The sequence below is a fragment of the Armigeres subalbatus genome, chromosome 2 (genome assembly GCF_024139115.2).
Source record: "Armigeres subalbatus isolate Guangzhou_Male chromosome 2, GZ_Asu_2, whole genome shotgun sequence".
NCBI lineage: Eukaryota > Metazoa > Arthropoda > Insecta > Diptera > Culicidae > Armigeres > Armigeres subalbatus.
Window position 1 is genome coordinate 51,086,465 of NC_085140.1, and position 7,077 is coordinate 51,093,541.

A 7,077-nucleotide genomic window follows, 5' to 3' on the forward strand; every position below is an offset into this window, starting at 1 on the left:
ATGCACTTGAGCAGCCTTTGTCCCAGTGACATACGCAAAGATTCATATCAAACACTCATATAAATATACAGGCCCTCTGTTATATGATTGGGTACCCGGGTACCCTGTCACCCGTTTAAGGGGTATAAATAGTTTCCGACCCCTAATAAGCGCTCTAATCGCAACCTGAATCAAACTGTGCCCATCGCTTCGTCTCAATATTCTACGAGATGTCAGAAAGTTTCATAGTATTTGAACTTATCTACAACAAGTTATTTGACTTTCAATATCAGAATGGGTACCCGGGTACCCCGTCACTCATATAAGGGTTAATATCAACTTTACAATCCTGCAACACGGCCAAACTAACAACATGCTGACCTACGAAAAACGCGCGACCACCAATCGAAGTAATCGATTGTCATTTTCAGCCAATCAGCAACCGGTACGATTGTGACAGCAAAACGGTACGATTTTTACTGACTACTTGGCACATCCTATCCTAGGTTTAAACTAGCTATCGACTCTGCACTGATATTCTGTCACTGATAGCCTGGTAGTACAATCTTAAAACTGCTCTTCATGTGAACCATTTTTTAAGATTTTAGCACTTTCCTAACAAGAACTTCAGGTGGGTTGAAAATCGAATGATTTTAATACTCCTTACTAATAATTATAGGTATCTCGGACTGTCTCCGAAAAATATTCGACATGAAAGTAGAATCCAATCTGCCCACGGTTGGATAATCCAAACTTGCTCACATCGGGCAAACCCCTTTATCGACTTTCACATTAAAGAAGCCAAAGTCAAAAGCTGACAAGTTACCATCCATAAAACAAAACTTGGTTTCGGTTCACTTTCGTCGGGGTCTCAACTCAAACACTGGCTATCAACATCGTCCCTACCTTCCGGACAACAGGACCGAAATTTCATCCTGCTATCAACACTATTTTGAGCTTCGTCACATTTGACTTGATTCCTTAAAGCTGCTCCAAGCAGAGCTTTGGTGCCTTGACGGAATTCCCTTCAGGATGAATTCGAAGCCCATTCGCTCAAATGACGATCCAGTGCAATATCTTCAACTAACAATTTTAATTGAATAATTGAAATATGTAAGGTACACCGGGGCAAGTTGAAACGGTTTTTTCAAAGTTGAAATTCGAAGTGCTTTAAAAAAATCACCCTTTGGTATATTTTGAATCTGATTGCGGTGTTTGCTAGTTCGGGCCAAATATCTATATATCTTCTTCTTCTTCTATATACATAAAAATGAATTTCTGTCTGTCTGACCCTTATAGACTCGGAAACTACTGAACCGATCGGCGTGAAAATTTACATGCAGAGGTTTTTGGGGTCGGGGAAGGTTCTTAAGATGGTTTGAGACCCCTCCCCCTATGGGGGCTCCCATACAAATGGAACACACATTTCTGCTTAACTCGAGAACTAATCAGAGAATAAATCACTTTTAGGCGAAACAAAGTTCGTCGGGTCTGCTAGTTATACATAAAAAATAAACAACCTTAACAAACTTTTTTATAAATATTTTTTATATTTAAATTATTTTTTATGTGCATCGTTTCAACTTGCCCCGCGAATCGGGGCAAGTTGAAACACTGTGTTATATTCAGACGTAAGCTAATTTTGCCGTATTAATAATAAAATGTATGTACTCAGTGACACTCAAGAAGCACGAGGTTGTAAAGGTGACTATAAAACTGCCAAGATTCGCATAAGAGTCCCATGTAAGTTTTTGACGATTTTAATTTTCTTTCAGAAAGTTGTAAGTTGTAAATTGTCTCCTGTTTAAGAAAAATTGAATGAAATAGTAGGCTTTGTTCTAGAAATTTGAAAACAAATCCCACTTTTGTTGTCCCATCTTAATATTTACTCGCATAAAAATCAGATTCCAGATTTTGATAGGTACTCTTTTACACAAAAAAAATAAGTTTATGTTCCATTTAATTGTCCCACAGCAATAAATACGGATAAGGAATATTATGTAAATTTTTTGAAGAGGTACCAATTTTTTTTTCGATTTATTAATTTTCTCTCCATGTAAAACAAGTTTGATAAATTCAACTGCAAATTACTCAAGTCGGCGAAAACGACATGGGACTCTTATGTAAATAAGGGCAGTGTACAACAAAGCCAAGCGTATTTTCAGAGACCAAATTCTGGAGAACGCACTACGCTGAAAATTTATCAAATTGATTTCCTCCTACTGGTGACCACTCGAATTACTATTCAGGATGCTTCATTATTTGGTTCACTTGTATATTGCGCAGTTGATTAATTTGATTGTGGCTTCTTCACAAATGCACATTAACTAACCAGCCATCATATCACTCATAAACTCTTCGATTGGAAAAAAAGCAGCTGGGGAAGTGAAAGGTGGAGTTAACTAAATGTTTACATAGAAATGTTTACATACTCTATGTTTTATTTTTCTGAGAGTCAGTGCTCGTAGATTAAGAATCTCAAAACTGCAGTTTAAGCATGACCCCTTTTCATTCTAGTGGAGATTGTAGGAGGGTTGCATTCATAACGGCATAGGAGGAAATTTATTAAATTCATGTTCAGAAGTTTGCATATTTTTATAAATTTGTGTTTTTCGAATGTATGTTTTTTGAAACCATGCTGTATTCTGGAAAAAAAATTACTTTTAATTGCAAGGGTGACGTTTTGAATTGTTGTTTCAACTTGCCCCGCACCACGCATTTCTATTTGCCCCGATGAGTTGAACATGCAGAGCAATATCAAACAACCAAAATACAAAAATTAAAACGGGTCTTTCATCGATTTGTCTTAATCATTATGCTTATTCAACATTGAATGATTACCCACCGTGAAAATTTGATGAAAAACTCTTCCAAACATTGTTTTGAGACCTGTTTCATTGGCACGTCAAATAGTTGTTTTGGATTTTGCAAAGGGCGACTAATAAACAATGTCAGGGATTGCCTTTGAAAGCTGCAATCTTTCGGGAATGGCAGTCAGAAGGTGCGTTTAGACGAGTAGTTTGTTGAAAATAAATATCAGAGTATTCGGTCTTTTCCTATCTGAATTACAGCTTCCGTTTCAACTTGCCCCGCATTTCAACTTGCCCCGGTGTACCTTATATCAAAATTTACGTATATAAATAATATGTTTGGCATGACTAATTTCATAAATGTTTTTTGTTTTCTTATACTGTTTAAATAGGAATAAGTTGCCATAATGGCCCACCCTTCTACGAGGTGCTTCTCTAGTCTCTTGACTAATGCAGCAATAAGATTTTATTTCAAAATTCACTATAATAAAGCTTTGGAGAAAAAAGTTATTTCGTAAAGTAGTTATTTCAGCAAAAGTGACGAATTTTGAACTAAATTTAATTAATGAGTATGATTATGCTTCTGGCGGTTATCATTGCTCCACCTCAGTCAGAAAATTCTGCCATAACCGTAAACTAAACTAAAAAATTTTAAAGTTTGCTAAAATATCTAAAGAATCTTCTATTGATCGGAAATTGGACGTTTTCCCCACCCAATGCGTTTTGCTTTTATTGGCAAATGAACTTCACTGCTATTTTAAAATTAAGAAAATGATCAGGATAAATAAGAAATATGTTATAATTAATTGCATATTATTCGGCAATTCGGCCGTACGAAAACCATTTTTTTGTTAAATATCTTGGCTGTGCATATGCACAGCATATGTTTCGAAATGGACAAATTGATATGAAATTTGCGAAAAAGAATCCACGTGTCTTGGAGGGACTCGAACCCTCAACCTCCTACTCTCTAGATAGGCGTGATAACCCCTACACAACAAGACCACTTAAAGGTCACGTAAGCGGAAAAGCCATCAGAATCCGAGTATCAACCTCCACCGCGGTTAGCTCTCTTTTTTGCAAATTGAATATCTTTCGGATGCTTGATTTGCCCAATCTCCACATGTTCTTTACTGTTGTATATCCACAGTCAAGCGAGTGCACATTGTTTATTAAACGAGAGGATCGCACTACATGCCCCCCAGTAACGGACTGGGTGGGACGGTATAGAATGCGAATTCAATCGCACTCTGCTGTGCCAAAGGCTTGCTTGGCTAAAGCATTTGATGAGTTTGATTCTGATGGCTATGTTTCAGCATATGCATATGCACAGCCAAGATATTTAACAAAGAAATATGTTACTAATTTCCACTTGTTGATCTCTGTCAGTGACAGCCGAATGCTTCAAATATCAGTCTGATTTGATAGTGTTTGCATTGAGTGCTGATTGCTATGATAAATAAAAACTTTGGTTGTAACACTGCTATGAATATCACCTAAATCGTGGTAGTGATAGTGATACTGAGCAATTCTTCCCCTGAACATTGAATAAAATCGTTTTTAAATAAAAAAATAGGCCGGGAAATGGAACTCTTTTGCAGATACATAATGAATTTTCATGCAAACAGTGTCACTAAAAGCAAGTCTCGTTTTCACAAATTAATTCCTGAGCTTTTTGTGAATAATAAATAAATTTTCGGGACATTTTATTAATAACGAACAAGGTTGTACATTAGAGTGATTCAAATTTTGACTTTTTTGCACCCCGATGCTTAAACGATTGCATTTCCCATTTTAACAAACCTCCTGAATTTTTAGCAATTTTGGATGTAATTTGACTGTGCACACGTCATTTAAAGTTTGTATGGAAATTACTGTGAAAACTGACCCTTATGTGAAAGACCGTTCCGTGGGGTGGCCCATGAACTATTTAAATATAATCAACACATTGCCTACACAGAATACTTCTCAAACTGAAAGGCAGTTGTTGTTGCGAAGCGATTTTTCGTTTGGAAGCAAAGTTATGAAGAAAACAAAAATGTTCATTATTGATATTGATGTTATTCTTTTACATGTTAAATTGAATTTCCCACGATTCAGCATTTGCTTAATAACTTTTCTTGTAAACAACAAATCGTTTTGTAACAAAGACGGCCTGTTTCCTTGTAAAATTTTCTATATTGCCGATGTACTTATGTTTTTAGAGCTGGAAGGGAAGCGTAGGGGAACGGGTTTTCATGAAAGTTACTGTTTTCATAGTTATTTTCATACAAACTTCAAACCGCGCGTGCTCACTCAATTTACATCCAAATTAGCTAAAAATTTAGGAGGATTAACAAAAAGGCAAATGTAATCGTTCAAGCATCGGGGGGCAAAAAAGTCAAAATTTGAATCACTCTATTGTACATGAATTGTTTGCAAGAAAAGCATTTTCACACTGCTAGCCGAACCTTATTTTAAAGAATATAAATATTTGCCAATAAAGTACATGGTAGAACAACATTTAAGTAGTGAAAAATAGGGATAATAATTCATGCTTCGATATAACGAACAACTTTGAAATCGAAATGTACGTCATATCGAAGTTTACCTGTATCATGAATTTTGAAACATTTCTCAACAAATCAGTCAAATCAAAACACAAATTGATATTTTTCATCAGTGGTCATTACACATTTTCATGGCCTCTGAATGACCTCTGGTACATGTTTGCTGCGTTGAAAACCATGGTCTTAGATATACATAATAAAACTGAATATTCTTTATTCTGATTTGAAACTAGAACAAACTTCTCCTATAGATCTACCCAAGCTTTTAAGCAACACACGCAATGACATGGAACTTTTTTTCTATAGTAATTTTATTAGCTTCATAGAAATGAACCATTTCAAGTCAACAAATGTGGAAGTAATTTTTTGAAAAATAGCGCATAATACATGTGTATGTACAAAGATATTTCGAATTTCGATCAAAAAAATTTATGGAGAATTCATTCTTCTGTGGCAGACTTGCAATATATCCGTGAAAAACACCAATAATGACTAATCATTGATATATAACTGAGAATGAATAATAAACAGTTTCTCACCTTCTTAATTGAATTGCTTAAAACACGTTAGGTTCACTTTGATTCTATTAAGCCAGTAGCATTAAGCACAATCACCTCTGATCACTTAAGAGACCTTTCTCTGTTTCCAGAACTTATTCACTTCACGTAACTACAGAACAATCCGCTTCTCAAAACTTCGGCTGATATTGGCAAGATCTTGACTCTTCTTTCCTTCTATGCCGCCAATTCGAAAACTCAGAATCTTTCCAAACCTGCACCCAATCACCCCAAGTCAGCGCATTCCGAATCAATAAACATCCAACCCACCAACACGTCTGCAGAAACACCCAAAAACTGTAACCCTTGCAACTTCCTTACGCTACACGCCTCCGCCGCCGCGCACGTGCATTAAACCGTTCAAGTCGAACTAAATCCGTCGCGATCGCAGCAACAACAAGATTCTCCCCGTAGCGACTATCGACAGGCACAGACGCACGCGTTCTCGATCGAAAGAACCACCGGCTGAGTGCCACTAACGCCAAGAGCACCAGCAACAACTAGTGGCATTAACGTCCGCGAGTTAACTAAATCTGTTTACGGTAATTTCGTGTTTCTTGGTCTGTCTGCAAACATAACAACCACCAACCGGTGCGGCGACGCGACGACCGGTTGCTGCCGATCCGATCCGATCGGATTTGAGTCGGAGCGAGAGCCGCATACGCTTCGGTTGCTCTGGCATCGTATATACGCGCGTCGGTCGTCGTCGTCGTTACCGGCGTCGAAGTCGTTCGCGACGTAGGCCGGCAAGTCTCGCTCGGATCAGCTGGTTCGATACGTTCCTAGTTCCTAGTGATCATAGTCAGATTAAGAAAAAAGTATGAAGATTTTAACATTAGAATAAAAAAACTTACTATACTTTCATGTAGGCTATATGTACTGCCATTTAGTTGATAAATATTGTTCAGAAAGTTTTTTTTATATTTTATATCTTTTAGGAATAAGTAACGTATTATTGGGGGACGTAAACCGAATATGACGAGTGAAGTGCGAGACACTGAAGACGGCCTTACTTTTGAGGTCGAAATACGTATCTGTCAAGATACAATTAAGTGGTGGAATTCAATGGGATTGTACAAACTCGTCTTATGACAAGTGAAGACATTCCACTAAAAAGCTCAAAATAATTTTCTTAACCGAATATGACGAAAAAAAAATGTTTGCCCAAGTTTCTAGTATTTC

General features: G+C 37.0%; 1 protein-coding gene across 1 annotated transcript in view; it reads right to left on the minus strand.

The window, feature by feature from the left end:
• Positions 1-6,440, minus strand: part of LOC134214378 (heparan sulfate 2-O-sulfotransferase pipe) — a 1,043,896-nt gene extending 1,037,456 nt beyond the window's left edge. The window contains exon 1 of the mRNA XM_062693767.1: positions 5,878-6,440. The gene's annotated coding sequence lies outside the window, so the exon portion shown is untranslated. The remainder of the gene's footprint in view (positions 1-5,877) is intronic.
• Positions 6,441-7,077: the final 637 nt, after the last annotated feature.